At 49.8% G+C, this 27,430-nt stretch overlaps 1 long non-coding RNA gene across 1 annotated transcript in view; it reads right to left on the reverse strand.

Annotated features, from left to right (window-relative positions):
- The window catches only part of LOC138578816 (uncharacterized), a 242,710-nt gene that overhangs the window by 94,396 nt on the left and 120,884 nt on the right, over positions 1–27,430 (reverse strand). The gene's annotated exons all lie outside the window — the stretch shown is intronic.

A 27,430-nucleotide genomic window follows, 5' to 3' on the forward strand; every position in this document is an offset into this window, starting at 1 on the left:
AATTATAATAGTCCATATAACGAAGGACCTTACAGTTCGAAGACCAATGAGTATGTGTATGTGTATCTAATGTTTGTGAAATGACATCCTTTCTAGAGGTAGGCAAAAGTTGTCCACCTGATAACGGTAAGCCAATAACAATCCTAGGTTTTATAGAATTGTATATTTAGATGTCTCTCTTAACCAATCCCGACCCCTGATCGTTTTTTAAAAATTATTTGCCACATAGTATGGCATCGCTCCGATGCAATTTTTGGTATAAAATCTCTATTTTGTATGAAGATCATTGTGAAACTGAGCGTCCGTCCATTGATGTTCGTTGTAACGTTCCTGTTTTAGATAATTGTTAATACTTTGCCATCTTCCTGAGTTGGTTCCGTTATTTGGATTCAGAATGACTCTGGTGTGATCCCATCCATTACATATGCACGTTCCTAAAGGGCTTTAAACTCAATAATGTGTCAGGAAGTGATTTAAACATAACTAAAAGTTATGGGATGGACTTCCTAATGAAGAACTGAACAGAATAGGAATCGCCACTCTTGCACCAAATGGCGTCCTTACAACCAAGACCAGTATCAATAAGGTCCTACCGAAAGCCCTCAAATTTCATGGCAGCAAAAATTTCAAAAGTGCAATAAAGAATCTGCCAGTCTCCCAATAAAAGTATTTTACAGCGCTCCTTCTGGAAGGCACTGTCTTTTGCTCCTGCTGTACCTGTAAGGATGGTGTTTTACTTCTCTGGCACTCTTTTGTCCCATGGACTGTCCTCTGTCTCGGTTGTTTTCTTTCTGCCAGACCTTTGTATCCTTCCAGTTGTTCACTGAGGAACTCACTTGCCGGGAGGTATTGCTGGCCCTGGTGGGGTTGGGCAGAGATGTGTGGCCCTCCTTCTTGCCAGTCACTACTTTCCTTGATACTTTTTCCTGTGCCTTTCTTTGTTCAGTTCTTCCCAAACACTTCTCCCAGCATAATGTTACTGTCTTGGCTCTCCTCCCACTTCTGTCCGCTCCTCATGACCAGCATTTCCCCATTCTTTAATTCTGGTATTTTTCTCTCCTCTACCTCTTTCTCCAAAATGTGTAATCCATCTATCGTGCTTTTTGTTTTCCTCCTCACTCTTCTGCCAATACCCGATGTCTCATGTACTCTCTATTACTCTTGATGGTCTTCTTATGTCCCTTGTTCCAACTACTTTCTTTCTCTTTGAGACCTCCCTTTTCTAGTCTTCCCCACAATCACTTTCTCCTCTTCTTCTTCCTTCAACCTCACTTTTCGCCCATTCTCTCTATCTGGTGAAACCATATTGTCTTCAGTCTCTAAACCGTACACCCCCAGTCGGTACCCCTTGCCTCCTCCAATGTGATATCCTTTTCTTTTTCTCTTCACAGACAATCTCTTTCTCTCTATCTAGCTCTTTCAAGGTTCGTCTCAGTCCTGCAATACCTTGTACTTCCCAAATTGTACCCTTGTTTCCTTCATAAAACAGGTAACTTTCTCGATCTCTTCACAACAGCTTCTTCCTCTCACTTCAAATACTTTTCACATTCTCCTCTACTTTTGAAATGGTGCCGCTTGTTTCCCTCTCCAACCAAGTTAGCACGCTTTTCACTCTCATCTGGACAACCTCTTCATCTCTCTTTAAACATTTGAGGTTGAACACTTATCTCTTTTCCTTTTTCCTTTCCTGTTTGAACACCTGGCTACACTCTACAAGCTAGTACTCTCTTTTTCCAGTTACTCCCCTCCTAACAATGGCACTCTGTCTACAAAGTACCTCTCACTAGGGTTTCCACCCTCCAGCACTCATTCCTTGCAATTTCTTTCTTCTTCTTGGGGACCCTCCTTGCTCGTAGTCTTGCAGGGTCTGCTGCTTCACTCAGTTGAGCTCTCCCCATGTCTGTCACTCTGTAGACAAGTCTCCTCATTTTGGGACTCTGAAGATCTGCTTCCTTCGAAGCTCTTCTCAGTATGGACCGTCCTCTGTCAAGCCCACTGACTTGGGGTCTGCCAGGTTCCGCCTTCCTCCAAGATCTTCGTAGGACTCTCAAACCCTGACTAGCCTGTGCACTGATCCGAATTTCTTCCATCTCGTGGCACCAACATGTTATGCTGAGCAGGAGCATGGCATGCCTGTGGGCAAGATTATACAAGAAGGGAAGGACAGAGAGTTGCCCCCACAATTGAATCAGAGGGGAGGTTGGTGATGCAGTCATATACACTTATGCTGTATGAAATACACTGAATATGTTACTCTTACCTTAAGGCCAAACCAGCTCCCGGTTGTGAAGCATCAGAACGCACGCCAAGAGGCCAGGGCCAGTGCAAGGAATTTTGCCACCCTAGGAAAACTGTCAGATTGGCACCCCCCATCCCCACTCCACTCCAGATCCTAAACGTTCTCAATCAAGCGTCCTCATTATTCCATATTTTAGACTAGCTCACAGCTGCTCTAAATGTTGGTGGATTTCCTACAAGCACTTTCTAACTAGTTTTCCATCTGGAGCTACCTGCTCCAGGGCACTGGGCATTATACACATGGGCCATTCCCCATCCTCAGGTGCCCTGAACTGCCATGCCTCTTGTGGGGGTATTGGATGGAGTGCCTCAGTAGTGACGCTGACTTGGACGACGAGCTTTGAGAGGAGTAGGTAATGGTGCCCGTGGGTCGGAAGAGACTTTCAGGTGCGGAGGGTAGTTGTGCCTCTTGGAGTTTTACAGCAATTTTGGAAGGAAATCAGTGACTCAAAGGAGGAAGGGAGTGACTCTGGGGTTGTTGTTGGCAGGTTGTGGTTTTGGGCTGGTAGGTGGTGGACTGAATGTTGGTTGTAGCTGGGAAGGGCATGGAAATTGTCAGGTGTAACTTGGGAAGGGAGCGGCTATGGTTTCTCTGGGGGGCAGAAGGCCTCCGAGGGACAGTTGGTGGTTTGGATGGTTGGTGAAGGCCCTGGAGGTGTAGGTAAAGTGGTGGTGCAGAGAGTCCAACTGTTCTCCGGGAAGGTCATTAGTAGCTGCTACAGGTGGCAGGTTTAGGGGTAGGTGGCAGACAGCAGCAGGATCTGCGGCATAAAACTGGCCCGGGCACCAATGAAAAAGTTTGCCACAGTTGCAAATAGCAATGCATTCCTTTTGTGATGCACTATTTAGCAATAACTATTTTTTTGATAAAATATGTTGCAAATTCTGCATTTTAAAGGATATGCTTTTAGTAACACTATTCAAAACTACTAGCCGCATGTTATGTTATGTAAATAGAATTTATTGAGCGCACGTACACCCGGAGGCAACTTGGCGCTACTTGTGCAGATGGATAATGATATAATTAGTAGGACTAAAATAAGAGCGTCTTCAGCGAGCGGTGAAAGATTAAATGATCGTCAGTCCCACGTAAGGTGAAAGGCAAATCGTTCCAGGCTCTGGCGGCAGCTACTGAGAATGCGTGCGCCTGTTCTAGAGAGTCTGAACCTGGGAACTGTCACTAAGCAGGCAGAGTGAGAGCGCAGCATACGAGCCAGAGCGTAGGGTACACGTTTCTCCTGCAGGTATTCTGCTCCAAAGCCGTAACCGGCTCGATGCACCATGTACAAAGCCTTGAAAAGAACACGGCTTTCAACAGGAAGCCAGTGAAGTTTCTTTAATAAGGGGGAGATACGCATGCCAAATGGGGTGTGAAAAATAGCTCTGGCAGCCGCTCTTTGGAGTAGCTGCAGCCGTTTGAGAAGGTAGCGAGGTTGAGCCAGGTAGAGAGAGTTGCAGTAGTCAAGCCCACTCAAGACCAGCGCTTCCACTACCGGAGCCTGACACTCTACTGGAATGAAAGGGAGAACCTTCCAAAGAATCCGGAGCTGGAAATGCACAGTATTGCACACTGCCACCACCTGCTCATACAAGGCAAGAGAGGCCGAGAGTCTGACACCCAGATTCTTGACTGACGACACAGGCACGGGGAGAGGCAGTTTTACTGCCATTAAGTTTTAACCAGTTGGATTTCATCCGTGACCCGAGATCCTCCAGACGCAGACTGAACTAACTAATCAAAGTGGCTCACTCTGGCTTAAAAACTGTCCCATTTTGACCAATAGTATGTTGGTCCTGCAATTCGGGCATTGCCATATACTGGAAAGCAGTTCTGAGGGCAGATGATGTTTCTGAGGGGTATTTGGTGAATAGGTGGTACATCTGGCTATGGAGGGAGCACGTGGAAGTTCTTTTTGAAAGGTACTAACCCTAAGGGACAGATGGTAGCCTTGGGTACAAGTGGTGACTTTGTCATGGAGCAGGTGGTGATTTCGGGGGTAAAGGCCAGCTAGAAGCTCTCAGAGGGGGCAGGTCTTTTCTTTGCCTCCTCCTCTTGCATTCCTCGGCGCATGGCAGGGGTGCTAGCAGTCTGTGGGTGGTATCCGCTGTCGGAGTCTGCATTAAGTGATCTGCAGACTGCAGGTTAATATTTAACCCCGCCCTGGACAAACTCAGCGCAACGCCTTTCTTCAACCACGTCCACCCATAAGTACCCGAGGGATGATCCTGGGATTTCAAAAACAGAACTGGGGCTCCCTCTATCTGAAGCATTTCATTGAGGGCTGGGGTGCTAGTCACACGTGTGGGCAAGTGAGTAGCAGTGACCCCGGCGACACACTTTTCAGGGGTGTTCAGCGGTCAAACACTCCGGAATACTGAGACACTGGCAACTGGCTCTTTACTTATATCACATTTTATAGCGGCTTTAGCTGTCCCCTCCAGTTTATCACCGGGAATTATGCATTCTGCATTCAAGTGCACTTACTTACTTCTACTTCTAAAAAGTAAACATTTTATGAGGAATAAAACGTATCATTGTTTGATTTTCAGCTGCATGTGTAAAGGTTCCCTGCTCAGTGATCGGATCTCCCTGCTGCGACACTGCCCCCTGTGTCACGGGTGCACTTCCGGGTGGCCCGGCTACTATTCTTTGGTTTTTTTGGGGCATATCATATGCTGCTGTGTAGACTGGGAACAGTCACCGTCACTGGCACAGTCCCATGTATGTCTCATGCAAACTCTACTGGGTGTCACAGGCACTGCGTCTAGGTGCCATAGGGTGCATTCTAGGTGCCACCCTCTCCCCTCCTCTGTACCCGACCCCACCTACCCCCACACCGGGTGTCTCAAGCACAGTTCCTAGGGGTGCCCAGTGTCTCGGGTATAATCAAATAGGTGCTTCGGGTACGTTTCTTTTTGTGCATATCAGGCATAGTCTGCTGGGTGACTCTGGAGCAGCCCAATGGCCAGATACATTAATTTTCAGTGACCATGTGGAAAGTTCTAAATCGCCACAACAGTAAGTGATACGGTTACTAACTGTGATGGACTAAATGCATTTTGAAGTAAGGTTCCCACTTGGCAGCAGTCTGCGAGACCACTGACCCAAAAAAAAACACCGAAGGTAAGGAGGGAGGCTGCCCTCCCGTGCCGCAGAATTATAGAGGCTGAGCCTTAGAGGTGAGGTCGCCACCCCCTCACCTTTTGCCCTGGCTGGCCATGAGCTTGGCAGCAGCCAGAGCCAGAGAGAGAATGAACATTGCATTTCATTAAGTGACTAGTAGTCTATACAACAACAATTTAGGTCGTCAGACTTCGCACCTTCTCACTCACCCGCGTCGGTGTGTCTCGACTCGAGAACCGACCAAGGTCAGCACAGGGCAAGCCCCGGCCTTCTTGCTACGCACCACGCACGGAATTAAGGATGACGAGTGCTCGGGTACTCAGTGCTCCAAAGCAGACTACGCACTTACGCCTCCACCCCTCCCCCGCAAACACGATTGCCTAACACCCCATCCCCTACCCCAAACGCCTTACCGCGTGACCCACCTGAAAAAACAACATCTCGCCATGAGAGCCACAACCACAGGCAGTGCAAAACGCCACAGAGCCAGAGCCCTGTGCAGTAGATAACAGCTTAGGCAAACACAGCGGCGCGCACAGAGCACTGGACACCCCCTTCAGAAAAACAACCCTTACTACCCCCACCCCTTCCTTAAGGGAAACATCCATTCACTTTATGGGAACACCACCGTCCAATATTCCCTCTTTAAACCGCATGGTCCCTTCCACAAACATACGTAGACCCTCCCAAAAAAGCCCCCTCCCACATCAGAGAGGTCCTCATCCCAGAAACATGGCTGCATCCCTCTCTTAAAAAACACGCCCCATCAAAACAGCCCCCCATTAAAAACAACATGCCAAGGTCACAGGGTTACGGCAGCACCTCACATAAATGTGCATTCTTTAATGTGGACCACATCACTACTATAAACCCACTCCTCCCTGAACTCCCTAACAGCCCCTCCACCATCCCCCCACCCCCGCAAAAGAGAAGCAACACGGCAGAAAAATACACCTGGAAAGGTGCACCATCTACTTCCACTAGACTGTAAAACGTTTCACTGTTGGCCAAACCCATCCTACCTGCATGAGCCAGATACCTAAATACCCCCCCGCCCTTACTTGCTCTCAGAAATGTACCTATGCAAACGCCAGGCTCTTTCACCCCGCCCCATCTCGTGCCAGCCCCATCCTCTTTGGCTGGGCATCCACCGATAGGCCTTCTGTCGCGACCAACCTGACAGCAGGTTGGATTTTTTGCACGTCCTCTGCCTTCCATAAGGAAGGCTGCACTGCTGCAGACAGACGTTGTGTGGTGGTGGAGGCGCTACAACGCCGGCCAGGCACACAGCAGCGGCCTCCGCTGTCACAGTCAAACTGATCGACTCGTCTCACATGAGCGGTCACGAGGGTCGATAGCACACACAACACGTTCAGTGTTCATGCGCAAATGCGAGGTGAGCGCCCGCCACGCCCAGGGACGTCATTTAGGGGTCGCCAGAGGTTGCAACTGCGACCTCCGAGGTCTCCCTTGCGACCTCTGTGGTCTCCATTGCGACCTCTGTCTTTAAAAAAAAACGAAAAAAAGAACTTTTTTTTTTTTTGGTAATGCAAGCTCCTGGGCTGTGGCCAGCACCATGTGACTCTTTGCTTCTGGAGTGGCTGGCTTTCTTGTTCAGGCCCCTTTAAAAAAAAAAGAAGAAAAATAAGAATAGGAGTGCCACAAGTTTAACACTTTCAGCACTGACCCTAAATAAGAAAGAATAGGAATACCAAATAATGTGTGTTTCTGGAATTCTATACAATAATTGCTAGACTCATCAAAGGTTTATTTCAGGCACACTTTGGGGGGGCGAGCCACTGTTTTAGTCTGTTCTTAAATGCCTCAACTCAGTCTTTCATCCTTCTGAGGTCGATAAACGAGTACCAACACAGGTTGGGTGATATTGGATGTACATTTTTTCTATATAAAGCGCGGAAAGGTCGTGTTCCACTTCCATCGCTTCCCGCGATATCAATTTGGGGTGGGTCAAATGACATCACTTCCTGTGATGTCATCAGGGGGGTCAAGGGTCGTGTGATGTCACTTCCGCTACCCCTGGCATTTTGGTCAAATGACATCCCTGGCACCTCCTTGGCACTTGTGTCCTGGCCAACCCCAACCTCCTCAGTCACGGTGCCTGCCTAACCTTGCCTGCTGCGGACTGTGAGTGACTGCTGCACAGAGTGCCCCCGAGAGAATAGTAAACATAATTTATAAATATATTTATTTTTTATTTATACAAAATGGTTCGACGCCGGCGGAAATGCTGCCCCTAACATTTCCACATATAGGCAAGTGCCTAACCTTGCCTAATGTACTCAGAGGCCCTGCAAGAGGCACCCAGTGTCCATAAGTGTTGGAAATAATGACAGCCTGTTTTCTACATGTCGGTTTGCTAGGACCATTTGGGGTGTTGTGTGGCTGTTAATCGAATCTATCACTAATATCCGGTTTAAAAGAACTCAGTGGTCAACATCGGAAGGAGGGAGCGCTGAGTCTGAACTGCAGGCTACACACACACTCCAGTAGCTGGTTGCAAATACTCATAGAGATACCGCTTGAGTGGGACTCTCAGGGTTCCTATTTTTGTGTGGTGCGAATACCGGCAGGGCTGAGGTGAGGCGCATTCCCCACATTTTATTTTGACTTGGGGATTTGTGGATCACAGCACGCACATCCGCTTTGTAAATATAGCTGCTGAGGGCATAAGTAACCCGGGATCACTCTGCTGTTTAATCATGACCTTCAGTGAGACACCACAAACGAAGGCGCTCATTATGACTGCGACACGATTCTAAACAAGAAGCAATACTTTAAATAGGGCCTGTTTTTAGAAACCATAGTCATTATGATTAGTGAGGTGTTTACCTCATGCAGTATTTTTGGAATCCTGCAAGTGGTAAATACTGCTTGATTATGGGCTGAACTAGTACCCAGAAATCAAAGGTATCGGTGCATAATGTCCTGGGAGGATAGTTCAGTGGCAACATGCTCACCTTGGAAACAAGACGACGAAGCAACACAGGTTCGATCCTCGGGTCCACGCTTAGAAACCTCTGGTTAATATAAGTATGTTATAAATACGCAACTAAGACAAAAATTCCTGTAAACGCGCCTCGATGACCCCGGGCTGTGTGAGCGCTTTAAAAATGCAAATAAAAAATAATTTTACCTGGAACCAAAAGGTGAAGACCAAACAAAGACACCCCCTGGGCACACTTGGGGATTTGTGGATCACAGCATGCTTGTCTTTCTTGAGTCCAAAGTGCTGTAATGGCTGCTGTCGCATATGCATAGCCATCCCTCAAGCGGTTTTCAAATATTATGCATAGGCATACCAGCGGCTGTCAAGTATCAATGCCTGTACCTCTCTCTCTGAATACCACCTGCCGATTACTAATCACCTCCACACAAACGTATTCAGGAATCAGCGTTTTTCGGAAATTAAACTTGGAATCTGGAGGTGCAGGGTAACATCAGCAATGGTACTTACCAGCTGTCTCACCATTACTGTCAAACTCGTAATCACACCCATGATGATGTGATAGATTATTTATAATGTGCTTAATACCCAGAGGTTACTAAGAGCAGACCCAGGGATGGAACCTGTGCTGCTCGTGTCGTCTGGCTTCCAAGGCGAGCACGTTGCCCCTGAGCTATCCTCCCGAGATGAGTGCCTGAGCTGACGTGCAGGACGGTTGGGGGTGCCAGGCTCTTCTATACGTGTCAGCAAACCTGAGCGCAGGGTGTGGGGTAACATTTCCTTAACCGCAACCTTTATCCCGCCTTGAACTCAGAGTGAAGAATCATTGAAGACAAGATGATAAGGCCAGGAATGCAGGCCTCCGGGAGCGTGGCCTTCAGTCTGCGCCACGAGAGCCCGGCCTGCGCTCACTCAGCAGCTCGCCGCTGATCAGGGAAGACAACTGGGTGACACCATGGGTCAATTGGCCCTTACATGCGTTCAGCTGTGAGTGAAAGCATCTGCTCTCATGACGCCCTCCCGGATGTGTGCGTCGGAGCCAGTGGGATCTAACACACAGGCCAACCCAAGAAGAATCAAGGAATTGGGGTGAGCCAGGAGATGGGAGATACTTGACACTTTGCAGCTGTGGATCCTGGGCGCTGCAACCATGTTGGACGTGTTAGAAGGACACAGTAGATGACTGCAATGAATACTCCTGAACAAGTGCCGCCCTTTTTTGGGCGCTGTATCATGACAATGTCAGGAGCCCCTCCTCCTCCCAGCTACTGGCAGGTGCCCCAGAGCAGAGACTTCTCAATCTTCCTCTCTTCCTTCCCTATTATACAAACAGCTCCTCTCTCTAACCATCCTGTCTCTTATCACCAAGCGTTCTCTTGCACCCGCCACTCTCACACAGCATGTCCCAGGCTCTCTTCCCTACCTCTCCCAGTTTCCCCTATCACCATTGGTTCTCACTTCCATCTATGCCTCTTTCCTGTCCAGTCACTGTTAGACTGCCAACACCAGTGCGCAACACAACAATCGGGAGCCATGCTGGGGGCCCCTCTAAGCTCAACAAAGCACAGGATGCGTCACACTCTGCGCCGGCCTGGACCATCACGCCTGCTCAATGCCAATCATGAGAATGCCACTGGTGAGGGCAGGTGCCCACTGCGCCATGTGAAAGATGTACGTTTGTTTTAAATCGAAGATTAAATCTTGCAACTAGAATAGAAACAAGGCAATGGTGCCTGTCCCCTGGCCTCCAAATCTACTAGCCACCAGTGGCAGCAGAAGACTTTTTTTAATTGGAGGGGCCTAAATATTTGCCATAAGTATGCACGACTGACAAAGAGTAGCGAGGGAGCCTGAGCCAATGACAAGTGCTTAGGGGGGGGGGGGGTGGGGGTCACCCCCAACCCCGCCCGAGGAAAGCTATGGAATAATGGGATAAAATGGTGCAATGGACAGCACACTGTGAACATTTTTGTAAAAAGCCGGACAGTTTACAACCAGTTTTGTAGGGTAACCCATGAAAAGATCAAATAGATACAAGTCACTAACAGTACATAGCAGCATTTCCCAATTGATTTTCATGCTTTTCCCCACAATACATAGTGTTATAAACATCATTTTCACGCTGGCTCTGTTCATACATTTCCATGCTGGCTTCACCAATACATGCCAGTATTCCCATAGAAGAACCCGCTTATGTTTGCTTTGAGCATCTCTCTCCTCTCTCTCCCTTTCCTGTTTTTTCTTCTGCTTCGATCTTATCTGCTAAGCCGTCGCTGAGTACCATTAACATGGTTAGTAACACCTTTTTTGCAGCTCTTACGAACAGGAAGGCTCTATCATGAAGACCTACACGAAAAAGTGAATTAATAAAAGTGGATTATTGGTGCCAATCAATACATAAATAATACTTTGTTTAATGTGTGTATAGCTCTTTCTACCATGTGTTTTGCACTGCACACAACCAGTGTTACTATTACCCATTGGAGCACAGCAGGTCAAACACATATCACAGAAGTACTCTCTTTACTCGGTCCATCCTGTAGCCAGCTATTTATTAGGGTGATTTCAGTGTGATTATACCTGCAATAGTATGTTCAAAAAGAGCCAAGAGGCAAATAAAGCCCAAATGTAATGGATTGGTGCCTGGATTCTTTATTACATATTTTGGCAAGGAACAGTAGTAGCTAGTAGCATCTTTGCCTCTTCTCCAGGTCTACAAGCATATTGAAAAGTAATTTTGTTACATTGTAAATGTTGACAGAAGGCCCAGGAAGAATAGTAACATGAAAAGGGCAAAACCCTTTTAACATGTTATCTAACAATATAATAAAAGGCCAGATGTATGTTTGTTGTCCCTGTATGTTTGTCTGATGCAGTCATAGCTTCGACTGTTGTCACCGCTAGAGGGAGCTGTTGCCTTAGGATGTATGGAGACAATGGCAATTTGCATAGCTTCGCCTGTTGTCACCACTAGAGGGAGCTGTTACCTTACAATGCTTTGGCCCTACTGTGCTAAGGAAAATCTTCACTTTGGCCCGTGTACATGGCTTCTACACTCGTTTCTGAATAAACGGACATTTCCGCATGAGTTTTAATGCACTGGCGTAACAGGGGTCCCCGCAGCGGGGGCCCCGCTAGCACCTCTCCTAGGAGGGGGCCTCACTTGAAAAATATATATATATATTTTTTCAATTTTTCTTTTTTTGACATTTCTTTTTGAAATCACTCTGCCTTCATAAAGAAATAATTTCTGTAATAGAAATAATTTCTTTATAAAGTCAGAGTGATTTAAAAAAGAAGCAATTTCTTTTTGAAGTGATAGGGCTCCCATCAACGCCATGACGTGTGCGTGTGTGAGTGTATTGTGAAAGGATGTACACTTAAATGTGTAGGTGGCTGACTGTGGGAGTGTATGGTAAAGGGTGCATACAAATGTATGGGTGATGGGGGTGCGTGTGTGCATGTACAGTGAAAGGGTGCACACTTAAATGTATGGATGGCTGCCTGGGTGTGCCTGCATGATGAAAGGGTTCACACTTAAATGTATAGGTGGTTGCCTGTGTGAGTGTATGGTGAAAGGGTGCACACTAAAATGTATGGGTGGGTGCCTGGGTGTGTATGCCTGTATGGTGAAAGGGTGCACACTTAAATGTATGGATGACTGCCTGGGTGTGACTGTATGGTGAAAGACTGAACACTTAAATGTATGGGTGGGTGCCTGGGTGTGTATGCCTGTGTGGTGAAAGGGTGCACACTTAAATGTATGGATGACTGCCTGGGTGTGACTGTATGTTGAAAGACTGAACACTTAAATGTATGGATGGCTGGGTGTGCGTGCATGTATATGGTGAATGGTGTGTGTGCTTGTGTTCAGGGATGCAACAAAACCTACATTTCGGGGGCTGATCCTTCAAATGTTGGGAGAGGTGCTAACTTCACGGGCGGTGGGGGGGCAACCTTATTTGTGTGGGGGCATCTAACTTCTTTATGCAATTTAATGAGACTATTCTAGTGCAGCTTCAATGTTACAAGCAGTTAACCCTCTCCTTGAAGTGTGAAAGCCCCCACTTCTGAACTGCTGTGAGAATGAATGGTCTCCTGTTCCCTTTCTCCTCTTATAATCACCTCCCTGGCATGAAAGTACTAAACCCACATCACAATTTAAATTGCCTAAAAAAATTGGCATTTGAATGCAGGCACTAACAGTGAAATGCTTTACGTTAGTAATTGCTGGTCCCTTTTTAACAGCGAAACCCAGGTGCCGTTCAACATCTGTGTCATGTTCTGTCCGGCAACTGCTCAGAGGGTCAGCCAGGTTGAGTCATCATAGCCCAAAATGTCTTGCGGTCGGTGCTTCAGCCCAGTCAACACAATATTGTTAAGCCCCTACGTCTGTTTAATGCCTTAATTACTTATTGGGAATCATCATTACTCCCTGCCCGATTCTTCCTTGTCCCTGTATTTGTGTATGAGGCAGTACTTGTGTATGAGGAACTATGCTTCATATACAAATACTGGGATGAGGTAGAGGTACATGGAGGTAATGCCTGAAGAAACATTGAAACATCTATTGATAGAATGTGCTGCATTACAATCACAGAGAAAGGATTTGGTTGACAAATTAACAAGGCATCACTACATAAGACGCTCTAATGATGAGCTATGGTATGAGCTGTTCGCAACCCCAAAGATAACAATAAGAATAGCCACTATCCATTTCCTAAACAAAATATTATGTCCCATAATCAAGTGAGTAACTAATCTGCCCATTGGAAGAAATGGAAGAAATGGGATAGTATTTGGCTCTCTATATATATCTTGATTGTGGTATGGTTGTATCTGATTTTAACGTGTGATTTTAACATGTGATTTTTTTTTTTTTTTTTTCTTCTCCTTCTTCTTTTTAATGATGTATGTATCTTGTTTTAAACCTCGTTTTGAAAGGTTGATTTAATCAGCCATCCAAAATAAAAAAAAAATAAAAAAAAAAAAAAAATAATGCCTGATTTAGCTACCTGTATCTTCATTATTCCTAATCCCACTCTTCCTCATCCCTACCTGTGAGGCACGGAGCCTCAAACGTAAACTCTGGGACTAGGAAGAGGGACGTGAAGGTAATTCCCGGCCAAGGAGCTGTTTTTGGAGGTTGGGGAAGGGCATGGGAGGGAGAGGGGATCTGTGGGGGGTGGGATTGTGCGATAAATCATAATGGTTGTCTATGTCCAGGCTTAGCAGGCATGATATGTGGTATTAGTGGCTAGAGAGGCATTTTGGTGCAGCCAGTCTAGTTACTCCTCAGTTTGGTATGACTTTATATAACTGCGCATTTCTGATAAAGCAGTCCTGCTAACTGTAATTACCTGGCTAAACTGGCATTTGGGTGCTGCCAGTCTAGCCGTTTCTTACTGCTGTATTGTATATTTTCTTGTGCATCTGTGATAAAACGATATAAGTCTATTATAACACAACTGTACACACGTGTTTCTAGGCGCGACAAGCAAGAGAGGGAAGATAGAGGGAGGACAAGACAAATGATCTTACTAGGCCTTGTGTCATTCAGATCGTGCAAGTGCGAGGATGAGAAATGCAAGGAGAAAGGGAGGGGGGAAGTGCAAGTTAGAAGGGAGGGGAAAACAAAACGGTAATGCTCTGAGAAAGTGCAGCCAGGGCAGTGCGGCTCTGGTTAGTGCAAGGAGAACAAGGGACTGTAGTTCAAGGGTGACTGATCAAGAAAGAGCCTGGACTCGGTGGGACTCTGAGGGTAGCCAAGCAACCAGTCAGTACAGCAGACAGGTAGGTCAGCAGGGGAGGGAGAGAGCGAAAGCAAAGGAGAAGAGGAAAGTTTTGAGCTGCTTCCGGAACATTAGGTGGCCCACTAAAGTTTGAGAGAGGGAGGCATCTGCAGAGGAGAGATATCTACCCCCACTCTCTGCCTGGTGAAGCATCTAGCCCTTAGAGAGTTGGAGGTAGCTGGGGGAAGGGTTTGAGGAAGAAGGTATTTTGGAAAAGAGTGTTGGATGTAGTGTGGGCCCAACCCCAGAAAGCCTTGTGGACAATGCAAGGGGTTTTGAACTTGATTTTTGCAACCACTGGCAGCCAGTGGAGAGATTTCAGGGCTGGAGAGATATGATCCCTGGGCTTGTGGCCAAGGATAAGTCTTGCAGTCCTGTTCTGGATTAGTTGCAGAGGGCGGAGAGTAGAGGAAGGCAGCTTGAGAAAGAGGCTGCTGCAGTAGTCCAGTCTAGAGAGAAACAGAGCAGTGAGGGTCTGAGGGAAAGTGAGGAAGGGAAGAGTCACTTTGAGGAGGAGCAGCTGGTAGTTAGTGGGACTTCTTGGCGATGTCCGAGATGCAAGGAGAGAAAGGGCGAGCGGAGTCGAAGATGATACAAAAGGTTTTTTGCTTCGCAGGAAGGTGAAGGAAGAGTGCCCAAGGTGGGCGGCCAGAGTCAGAGAGAGAAAGCAGGGGCAGGGGTCCCAATGAGAAGGATCTCCATCTTAATGGCATTAAGACAGAGATCGCTGGAGGTGCACCAATCCTGAATCATGGATAGACAGTCAGGATAGAGCGAGAGATCAGAGGAGCCTGAAGGAAAGCTGACTGCCACCCGTATAACACTGAAAATTAAAGGAGATGGTAGAGATCAGGTGGGCCAAAGGGGCCAAGTAGAGGTTGAAAAACCACAGTGAGAGGATAGAGCCCTGGGGAATGCCACAGGTAGAGAGAGAGGTAATGGAGAGAAAGGGACCAAGTTGGACCTGGGAGGGGCAGTCCAAGAGGAAGGAGGTCAGCCACTCCAGGGCCTGATCCGTGATGCCTAGGTTCTCATGTAGTCGATTGATCAGGATGGCGTGGTTGACTGTGTAGAGGAAAGATCAAGGAGGATTAGGACAGAAGGAATGCTTGAATTACGGTTAGAGATCAGATCTTCATGGGTGTTCAGGAGAGCAGTTTCCGTGTCTTTGGCAGCTCTGAATCCAGACTGATGGTCATGGAGACAACCAACAGATTGAAAGTGGAGAGTGAGCTGGGAGATAGCCAGCTTTTTTCCAAGAGTTTGCGCGGGAAAGGGGTGATGGAGATTGGACGATAGTTTGCTAGACCGGTAGGATCGGCAGACGACTTCTTGAAAGCATTAATGTTCCTGTGCATTGTTGGTGACTTGCATGCATTGGATTGGTGTTACCCTACAAAACAATTGCAAACACTCTGGCTTTTTAGCCAATTATTCTCAGAAAGTGTGCTGTATATTGCATTAAAACACATATTTATATCTTTCTCCTAGTACAGTGTGCGGCATACCCCTTCAGCAGCACGTTCATGGTATTGTACAAGCGTGATAATCTAGGACGGCCCAGAGTGTAGCAAAACCCGTGATTTGTTGCCGAGTTGGGGGAGGAGGAGCCTCCTCAGCAGTGCTTGCAGGGGGGCCCCCACATTTTGTGTTACGCCACTGTTTTAACGGTGTATATATCGTTAATTCTGCCCCCTTGCAGTCCTGGGGTTGATACATGAACGGAAAATAAACGTGACCACGGGACCTGCAGACATTCCTGGCTTTTGTCAGCAGCATGAATAAAGCAACTGTGTATATTGTGTAGCAAGAGCTGGGCAAGTCTGAACTGAACTGGAAGTTGCAGTTTACAGTTGGGAAGTATGCTTATTTCCATTTCATAAATTGACTGACAAGAAATCCCTTCTGCAATACCAAACACATCACGCCAAACATGTCAAGAATAACTTACCATTCAGCTAATTTATGCGTCTATGACGCAACAGTAGTAGCAGACAACACTGTAAAAGTGAAGCCAGACATTTGAGTAAGAAGTTGTGAGGCAGAGGCTATCCAAAGAATCTGGTTAAGGAATCCATGAAACGAGTATTGAACAACAACCGGGAGGCAGTACTAGGTGAGAGACCCAAAAATAAGGTCACTTCCAACAAGTGGGTTTTTGTTAATACACATACAAATATGTTATATAAAATTAAATCTTGCATTAACAAAAACTGGTGGCGATGCTTTGAGAACACACTACATCAACCTCTGGTGGCATATAAAAAAAGAGCCAACATTGGGAATCTAGTAATCCATAATGATTTTAATTTTGGTATGAATAAATCTAGGATGATTACTGATTCATGGGGATTGAAACCTATTGTAAGGCATTACTAGTGTGGGAGGTGTTCGCTGTGTGACCTCACAGGAACCACATTGTCTATTGAGTTGGGTCGACTAAAATTGTGAATATTGAGAGCTTTTTCCAATTGCAATACTGCAAATGTGGTATACATGATTAAATGCCCTTGTGAAATGATTTATGTGGGAAAGACTAACCACAAAGGTAAAACACTGTTTATTGAGCATAGGAGCTGCTTTAAAAATCAGATTGAAACAGCTTCTTTAGTGAAACACTTTATGGACGAAGGGGATTCCTTTACAGATTTCCAGTGGACGGTGCTGTTAAAAATAAAAGGCCCTAATCAGCTGGTTATCAATAAGAAGTTATTACAGGCTGATTAGAAAATGATTTACATGGCAAGGAGCCATGTGATAGGCCCCAATGAGAACATAGAGTGGCAGCATGATTAGTGGACCTTGGTATTCCGTTGGTAATATGTATACATTGTCTGAAGATTATCCATGTATGTGAGGGAGATCTGCTGTCCCCTCTGTGATGAATAAGAGAGAGGATAATTGTCCATACCGCTGTGGGCACACCTTGACCATGCGTGAGTCATGGATGGTGCTGGTCCCGTTGAATAGAAAAATGTGGTAATACGTGATTTTAACACTAGTTGGGTTGTTGCTTGCTATTAGCAGATCATTACACAATATTGATATTTTTTGCGGGCGGACAGTGAATAGCATCATGACCGAGCATTTCCTGTGAATGGGGAAGTGTAATGTGTTCATCAGAGTTGCCCTTTGTAGTTTGTGGAATTAAAAGCGCAACAATAAGTGAGCTGGAAAGGCACTTTGAGTTTGTTTTGGGTCTGAATTCACACAAGGCTGGAGTTGTGATATCTTTGGTGAAGGGTTGGATCTTAGGGGTCCACAATTTACAGGGTGTGGTTGTAATGAGAGCACTGTCGCTGAGTTGGTTGGTTTCGACTGGGTACACTTCTATGAAGAATGGAGAAATGTGATTTATATAGCTCTGGATTAAAGGACAATATAGTAATAGGTTCATTTGACCCCCTCTTTTAATTTTTTGAGAGACGATTGTTTTGATCTCAGATGACTACAGAGTCAACACATTTAAAGTGTGAACATAATTATATTATATCCGTCCGGATGTGGAAGGAAAAACAGGTTTGGACTTTTAACAAAAGTGTAGCAGAAATCAACACATTAATTGTGGTTTGATAATAGTAGGAAGAATAGTGCTAATGTGTAATTGTTTTTATTGTGTTTTGTATTTTAGAGAGAAGTTTCATTTAGTAGCCCTGCTTTCAAGACAGTGAACCACGTGTGTCAAGAACATATTTGAAGGACTATGCCTATTGGCATTTGTGCACCAATGTGTCGAGGAGATAGAATTGTGTTATTACCCCTGAAGAATGTCCAATATTAATTAGACTGGACAGAAACATGTTTGGGTTTAAGCGTGAAAATGATCACATACATTTAAATTGAGTGTTCATATTCAGGTATACCTCTGATTTTAAGAGAGGTCAAGACAGAGTAAGATGTTATCAGTGGAACCATCTATTTTTAGTGGGCAGGATCTCCTTCCTGTTTTTATTCATGCATTGCGAAGTTTGGACACTACTTGAGTGCAAATGTAGATATAAATATACATAATGTTTCATGAAATTGTGATGGTATGTATATATAATTTTGTACTGTGGTAAATAAATATGTTTGTGTATTTTGTGTATTGCATTGAGTTAGCACTACGACTTTTTGCCTTTTTGTTTATATTGCTTTTGTCAGCAGCATGAATAAAACAACTGTGCATACTCCCACCTGCTCTCTGGGCTGCTGCCGACTTGGTCCGCCTCTCGAAATGGCCCTACTTTTGGTTCTGGAATGAGAGTAGCTGGAGCAGAGGAGCCAAGGAAGCAGGCTGGGAGGGGAGACAATGCTGCCTTCCCGCCCCTGGTGGATTCACCAATGGGTGCTTACTCCAGTAGATTGGCTGACACTGGTTAACACTGCGACTAAACATCTATCATGAATACTGTGCTCCCAAAAGGGGCAACAGAAACTGATTATCTAGTAGAAAAGGGATCTTAAGAAAACCCAAGGGTGGACAACATTATCTTTGAAAAGCCCTGGTTTGGTGTGATGACCTGACCCTGGGACAATAGGGTGGCCACCACTCAGAAGGTTGTGTAACCCTTTTTTCACTCTGGGCTTTTAATGCGTACCCAGCATTTTCTTTCTTTCTTTCTTTCTTTCTTTCTTTCTTTCTTTCTTTCTTTCTTTCTTTCTTTTTCTTTCTTTCTTTCTTTCTTTCTTTCTTTCTTTCTTTCTTTCTTTCTTTCTTTCTTTCTTTCTTTCTTTCTTTCTTTCTTTCTTTCTTTCTTTCTTTCTTCTTTCCTTCCTTCCTTCCTTCCTTCCTTCCTTCCTTCCTTCCTTCCTTCCTTCCTTCCTTCCTTCCTTCCTTCCTTCCTTCCTTCCTTCCTTCCTTCCTTCCTTCCTTCCTTCCTTCCTTCCTTCCTTCCTTCCTTCCTTCCTTCCTTCCTTCCTTCCTCTCACTACCTCTCTCTCTTTCTTTCTCTCATGTTCTCTGTCTCACAGAGACTCTCGTTATCTCTTACCTACTCTATCTGTGCTTCATTGTGAGTGACTTGCTGTGCCAGTCACCCTCACTCCCTGGCTACCGTTTGAAAATGGCTAGCTACAGAAAAATAGGATTTCAGTTCAATAGAGCTGGTGGCAGGCTCGGACATAGAGGGGCCGATTCATGGAACAAACGTGCGCCGAAAATTTTCGCGCAAGCAGGCGCAAGCGGAAAAAAACAGGCGATTCATGGAAGTCCCTGCGCGTGTACACCTCGGGATGTGCGCCAAACCCGTGCATGGCGCACAAGTCCCTGCAACATCCCGAAAGGCGTGCGCGACGCGCACAGTGAAAGCGCACAACCTCGGCGCATACACCAGAAAGTGGGCGGGACACGGGGCGTAACGCGCGGAATGGGGAACAACGCGCGAAAATAAGGGCGTAACTGGGGATGTACTGCAGGGAAGCAGACGGAACGCCCACACGCACTCGAACCACACGTATTCATGGAATCGAATAGGGCAAAGCCACGCACAGCCAAAGACACGCACAAGCTGAAACACGTCCGCCACACGAAGGCAGGTGGTAGAGTCCCAGCGCATCACAAAAGTGGCAACATACAGCAATTGGGCCTGTGCGAGCGGGGTACGTGTATTTCGGGGGCGCGCGGGAAGTTACACACGCGATTGAGCGGGTACGTGTATTTCGGGGGCGCGCGCGAAGTCACACACGCGATTGAGCGGGGTACGTGTATTTCGGGGGCGCGCGGGAAGTCACACACGCGATTGAGCGGGGTACGTGTATTTCGGGGGCGCGCGGGAAGTTACACACGCGATTGAGCAGGGTACGTGCATTTCGGGGGTGCGCGGGAAGTCACACACGCGATTGAGCGGGGTACGTGTATTACAGGGGTGCGCGGGAAGTCACACACGCGATTGAGCGGGGTACGTGTATTTCGGGGGCGCGCGGGAAGTCACACACGCGATTGAGTGGGGTACGTGTATTTCGGGGGTGCGCGGGAAGTTACACACGTGATTGAGTGGGGTACGTGTATTCCAGGGGTGCGCGGGAAGTTCCACACGCAATCTCATCAGGGTACGTGTATTACAGGGGTGCGCCGGGAGCAGCACACGTGAATTGCACGTGTGGGTCCTCCCAGGTGTTCCCTCTACACCCTCCACGGCCCCTGCAGGTGGCTCACACCACAGGAGCCTACCCAGCACATGTCCTGCAGGCACCCCATCCACTATGGCCATGCCCACCAGCCAACCCACATGTCAACTTGCACTACTGCCCACCAACGCATGTCCCCCTGCACCCTCAGGCACCAGGGGCACCCACCACCAGGCCCCCACCCATGTCCAACTCATGTTCCCCACCACCCCCACCCCCCAGCAGTGCAGGGGCACCCACCACCAGGCCCCCACCCATGTCTCCCAGCACCCCCACCCCCCAGCCACCAGGGGCAGCCTCCACCAGGCCCCCACCCATGTCTCCCACCACCCCCACCCCCCAGCACTGTGGGGCACCTGCCAGCAGGCCCCCACCCATGACCAACTCATGTTCCCCACCACCCCCACCCCCCAGCACTGTGGGGCACCTGCCAGCAGGCCCCCACCCATGTCCAACTCATGTTCCCCACCACCCCCACCCCCAGCACTGTGGGGCACCTGCCAGCAGGCCCCCACCCATGTCCAACTCATGTTCCCCACCACCCCCACCCCCCAGCAGTGCAGGGGCACCCACCACCAGGCCCCCACCCATGTCTCCCACCACCCCCACACCCCAGCACTGTGGGGCACCTGCCAGCAGGCCCCCACCCATGTCCAACTCATGTTCCCCACCACCCCCACCCCCCAGCACTGTGGGGCACCTGCCAGCAGGCCCCACCCATGTCTCCCACCACCCCCACCCCCCAGCCAACAGGGGCAGCCTCCACCAGGCCCCGAACCATGTCGTCCCACCACCCCCACCCCCCAGCAGTGCAGGGGCAGCCTCCACCAGGCCCCCACCCATGTCTCCCACCACCCCACCCCCCAGCAGTGCAGGGGCAGCCTCCACCAGGCCCCCACCCATGTCTCCCACCACCCCCACCCCCCAGCAGTGCAGGGGCAGCCTCCACCAGGCCCCCACCCATGTCTCCCACCACCCCCACCCCCCAGCACTGTGGGGCACCTGCCAGCAGGCCCCCACCCATGTCCAACTCATGTCCCCCACCACCCCACCCCCCAGCAGTGTAGGGGCACCCACCACCAGGCCCCCACCCATGTCTCCCACCACCCCCACCCCCCAGCAGTGCAGGGGCAGCCTCCACCAGGCCCCCACCCATGTCTCCCACCACCCCCACCCCCCAGCACTGTGGGGCACCTGCCAGCAGGCCCCCACCCATGTCCAACTCATGTTCCCCACCACCCCCACCCCCCAGCAGTGCAGGGGCAGCCTCCACCAGGCCCCCACCCATGTCTCCCACCACCCCCACCCCCCAGCACTGTGGGGCACCTGCCAGCAGGCCCCCACCCATGTCCAACTCATGTTCCCCACCACCCCCACCCCCCAGCACTGTGGGGCACCTGCCAGCAGGCCCCCACCCATGTCCAACTCATGTTCCCCACCATCCCCACCCCCCAGCACTGTGGGGCACCTGCCAGCAGGCCCCCACCCATGTCCAACTCATGTTCCCCACCACCCCACCCCCCAGCACTGTGGGGCACCTGCCAGCAGGCCCCCACCCATGTCTCCCACCACCACCACCCCCCAGCACTTTGGGGCACCTGCCAGCAGGCCCCCACCCATGTCCAACTCATGTTCCCCACCACCCCCACCCCCCAGCACTGTGGGGCACCTGCCAGCAGGCCCCCACCCATGTCCAACTCATGTTCCCCACCACCCCCACCCCCCAGCACTGTGGGGCACCTGCCAGCAGGCCCCCACCCATGTGCAACCCATGTTCCCCAGCCAACATGTCATCACAATCTAGATCCCTGGTCCCTATGGTCAGCCTCCAAATGCAAAACACCCACCCGAGTATTGCATCCATCCACTCATAATTTGCAATTACATCACAGAACACCAATTGCAAGTTCGGAAACAAACACATTTCCCTCACATACACCCAATGGGTGTCAGTGAATCTCAAAACACATATCATGAAATGCATGAAACCAATGAGATACCACACTTTGAAGTTCACCAAAAAAAATATGTATTAAAGGAAACATAAATAGAATAAAAAATGAAGAAACAGAAATGTGAATGTACAAAAATGAAAAGAAGCATGTCCGTTAAAAAAAGCAAAACCAAAAATAAAATTCCAAAGTAATGTTGTCCAAAGTCAATGTCCACAAAACAAAATCCAATGGGAAATAAAAAAGAAAGCCATTGCTCCATGGTTAAAAAGTGAAAAAAAAATACAATCCAACTGTGAACTATGTACATGGGAACAAGCCAGGGTCCATTATCCCAACAAAATAAAGGAAACCTATCTAACTACACTAACTAATAAAATAAACTATATACAAAAATGTGGCCAATATCCGAAAGGTCCAAATAAAATAAAAACAAAAATGAAACCTAACACTACCTACATAACTATGTACAAGGGCAGCGGGCTAGTTTCACGGCTCACTTGTGGATGTCCCGGGCCTGGGCATCATCGAACTCCTCCTCAATGTCCCGGAGGCGGTCCTCCTCCATGGCCCCGAGGGTCTGCAGGGCCGTCGACGTCTCCACCTCCAAACCCCTGCGGATTGCCTCGAGGCACTCGGCCCGCCTCAGGGCCCTCCGCATGGAGTTCTCCGCCCTGACCATTGTGAGCCGTGCCTCTTCCGCCCGCTGCCGCTCCGCATCTATGGCGTGGCCCAACCGCTTCCACACGGAAGACACTCTCTGTCCTGGGTCCTCCTGCCCTCCGGCCGATGCCTGCCCCTCCGATGTTGAAGGCCCCGAGCCTTCATGGCTCCCACCATGTTGCTGCTGCTGCTGTGCCTCTGCCCGTGCACTGCCTCCTGCTGCCTGCACATCCTCCGCCGGCTGGGGTGCAGTCGTAGATGTGGCCACCCCTGCTGGACGTCCGACTCCCGACTGTGGCAGGGATGCCTCCTCCACCAGCCTGGCCGCACCGTCAGAGGCAGCTCCACAGGGCACCCAGATGACTGATGGGTGGGAAGATGGCACAGAGGACGACTGGTGCGTAGGGGGTCCAGTTGAGGAGGGGGTCAGAGCAAGCCCCATCAGACGGAGGAATCCGGCCTGGGTGACCTGTCCCAGCAGGCTGACGTGGTCAACGAGCCATTCGAGATGACGTGCAGTCTCTTCATGAAAAGACTGCAGGTCACCTCGCATGGCCCGTTGACGCAACGTTTTACCAGCCAGGACAGGCTCAACCCGGACCTGGATAGCCACGTCCGCAGGCAGAGGAAGGCCAGTTGACGTGAGCTCCTCCCCTGCCTGAAAACGGGTCTGGACGTAGGCATCCCTGCTGGTGCAAGATGATGCAGGGACAGGATCAGGGACAGGATTGCACACAGGCACCTCCGCGGCGGCCTGTGCTGCTTCCTGTCCCTGGTCCTGCACTGCACCACTAGCACCAGTGGGATCCCCACCTCCAGACCCCGTCTCTGGTGCTTGCACGGCCTCCTCCTCCACCAAACCCCCCACCAACCTGGATGACTCCGTGCCATCTTCCCCTGTTGGGCCCTATGGGGTCCCAGCTGCCCCTTCTGCTGCCGAGGAGTCCAACTCCAACCTCTGCCTCTTGAGCCTCCCCCCGGCAGCTGCGGCCTGGGACGCGGCACCGGACTCCTCACTCCCCGACGAGATGACAACATGGGAGGGGAGCCGGGCCTTGCGTCTCCGGCTGGCGGTGGGATCCCCGCCGCTGTGCTCCACAGCACCTTCTCCGCCCTCTTCATCAGTTGACGCTGCAGACAGGGAGAAACAAAACACAGGCATCAGGGCACTGTAGAATGGACACATACACACATGACAGTTGTACATGAGTGGCATTGGCAAACCTCAGACATGTCATCACAATCCCCAACACACATGTCATTACAACTCGCACACATGAGCCATACCACAGCCATATTGCAACTGCCACCACCATCCATACACATACGACAGCATGAGCAGCCAAAGGTGAGCCAGACATCACATGCAACACAGGAAGTGCACCACACATGTACACACACCACCACACTTGCATGCATGTGTACACCTCTGCCAAGTGTCGCAGTGTTCAGACGGGCATCCATGTCACATCTGCCAATCAGGCTTCCACATACAGCTGTCACCTGCATCCATGTTGCATCACTGTTGCACTCTTGTCAAATACACACACATGCACATGTACACAGTGCTGATACATGCAGCCAAAAACAACATACATGCGTGACATCACGGACATGTCTACCTACATACACATTCATCCAAACATGTGTGCCCACATCACTGCATTTGGCATGCAAGCCTACACACACAAGCACCATCCATGTCTCACACATTACAGCCCTTGCATGTGTCAGCCCCACGGCCCTGTACACCTCCACCCATACTCGACCCCATACAAACAGATGTGCAACCTGCACACTACTGAATAATCACCACACGCACTGCTCACAATCAGGATGCATGTACACTCACCGCTCGACTCCAGACGGGTCTGCTTCTCAAGGACCTGGACGTGGAGCGCTAGGGATATGCGTTCCAGGACCCTCATCTGTTCTTCCGACAAGTGGCCCCGGCGCCCCTTGGCATCCGCTGCCTTCAAGAGGTGCCGGGCCTTGTTCAGGGTCCTGGACCTGAAGTCCTCCCAGCGCTTCTTGACATGTTGTAAGTCGCGGACTGCCACCCCCTCCGCGTTGATGGCAGTCACGATGTCAGTCCAGATCCGAGTCCGTCCTTCCTTGTCGGCGCGGGAACTTCCAAAGAGGGCATCATACTGCCCCAGGACTTGCTCCACCAGGACACCAACTTCGGTGGCACTGAAGCTGGTACCCCTCTGCCTCTCTGGCTGGGGGTTGTCAGTGGTCCCAGATGGTGTTTGCCCCGACATGACAACCCCAGAGGCAGGAGTGGGTGGGGACTGGGTCCTGGGGCTGGGCTGTGGAGCGATGGAATCCCAGTCGGGAGTCTTCGGTTCCAGCAGGGGTGGTCACAGCAACAGCACCCCTGGCTGATGTGCAGGCAGCAAATGGCAGGGCACGTGGGCAGCAGGCAGTCAGGCAGCAGCAGATGGCAGGTGGGAGCGTGCTCGGGGCTCTGTGGGGCAGTAGTTCGGCCTTCTGGGCAGGAGCGTGGTCTTCCGTGTGCTTACGCGTGGCCAGCTTGATACGGAGTGATTTGGCACGTGAAAAATCTGCACGTCAGCGTGTAATTCGAGGAAAGGCCCTTAGCGCGTAAGCGCGTCTGCACGCAAACGCATTTTCATTGGACAGAAGGCCCCTCAAGCGCAAGCGCCCCTGTGACGTGACGCCTACAGACGTGCATGGGCATTTCAGCGCGCATGAAAAACTGCACGTCTGCGTGTAATACGAGGAAAGGGCCCATGCGCGTAAGCGCGCGTGGAAAACTGCACGTCCGCGTGTAATACGAGGAAAGGCCCTTAGCGCGTATGCACGGCAGCACGCATATGCGATACATTGGACCAAAGGCCCTTAGCGCGTGAGCGCGTCTGTGACGTGACGCGCGCAGGTGTTTCCCTCATTGCACATGATGACAGAACACACGTGGATTTCCACCAATCGCGTGTGAAAGTTCCCGGCACCCCGGAACACACGTACCCAGGCTAATCGCGTGTGGAACTTCCCGCACACCCCGAAACACACGTACCCAGGCCAGTTGCGTGTACGCTCACTCCCCTCCGATCACACGCGATGACACTCGGACCGTATCCGAATACGGGAAACCAGCGCATGGCAAAAGACGTGCACAGGCCTCAACGCGTCCGCCCACACGAGGGCAGGCGGAGCCGTCCCCGCGCACAGCATAAAAGTGCGCGCAAACAACAAACGCGTATATACAGCTACGATGAATGCCCCATTTGTCGCTGCACTGATCGTGGGACACCGCAGGAGGAGGAGAATAGCCAGGGCACGCATTTTCGCACCACGGACAAGCCTTTCTGGGATGCCTGACGACCAGGTCTATGGCAGGTATAGGTTTCCACCCCATATCATCCTGGACCTGGTCAGGGAGTGGGAAGATGACCTCACATCCCCCACCCTTTGCTCCCAAGCATTGAGCCCCTTGGAGAAGTTGCTCAAAGTCCTGCATTTTTTGGCCACTGGGTCATTTCAGCGGACCACTGCCATAGTGGGGGGGTCTCACAGGTCACGCTGCCTACACCATGTACTGGCAATCATGACAGCGCGCCCCTCAGTCCGCAGGCACCTATACATGCCCAGAACAGCCGCAGAAAGGCAGGCCGTTGTCCTGGATTTTTTCAGGGCGGCACACTTCCCCAAAGTGCTCGGTGCCATAGATTGCACCCATGTGGCCCTATGTCCACCTAGGGACATTGAGCACATCGACCGAAACCGCAAGCACTGGCATTCCATCAATGTACAGGTGGTATGTGATGCAAAGGGAATCATCACCTCTGTCTATGCAAACTACCCTGGCTCCACCCATGACAGTTTCATATACAGAATGTCCGCCCTGAGCCGGGCCCTGGAAGCTGGGCAGCATGGCGACACATGACTCCTAGGTCAGTACAAATTCCCTTGCACATGCATGCAAGTCACACACAGACAAATATCCAAACCCTAATAATCTCAACTATTATCACCTCCCCAGGGGACAGTGCCTACCCTCTGAGCAACCACATGATGACGCCAATCCGGAACCCCACCACACCACCCCAGGTAAGATACAACGCCGCCCATATTGCAACCAGGGGCATAGTGGAGCGCACATTCGGAGTGCTCAAGTCACGTTTCCGCTCCCTTGACCGCTCTGGTGGGCAACTAGTCTATGCACCACCAGTAGTGTGCAGGATCATTATGGCAGCATGTGTCCTGCACAATGTTGCAACACGGCAGGGCGTCCCGGTGGACATGGTGGTGCCCCCGCATCCCCAACCACAGGCACAGGCGCTGCCCATGGGAGGGGACAGGGCACGTGGCGAGGAAGCCCGGACCCAGCTTGTGGCCACATTTTTCACCTAAACTCCCACCCCTGCGGAGTGCACACAGGCGTGGCACATACCAGGTGACAATCGATGATGACAAAGAGACAGTCAACTGTCACAACCCTACCACCCTGAGATAGTTGCCATGGAAGTGCCACATTGTCTGCATCCCTAGCTACTTAAACACA

This window comes from Ambystoma mexicanum, chromosome 1p, assembly GCF_040938575.1.
Source record: "Ambystoma mexicanum isolate Mex_15411 chromosome 1p, UKY_AmexF1_1, whole genome shotgun sequence".
NCBI lineage: Eukaryota > Metazoa > Chordata > Amphibia > Caudata > Ambystomatidae > Ambystoma > Ambystoma mexicanum.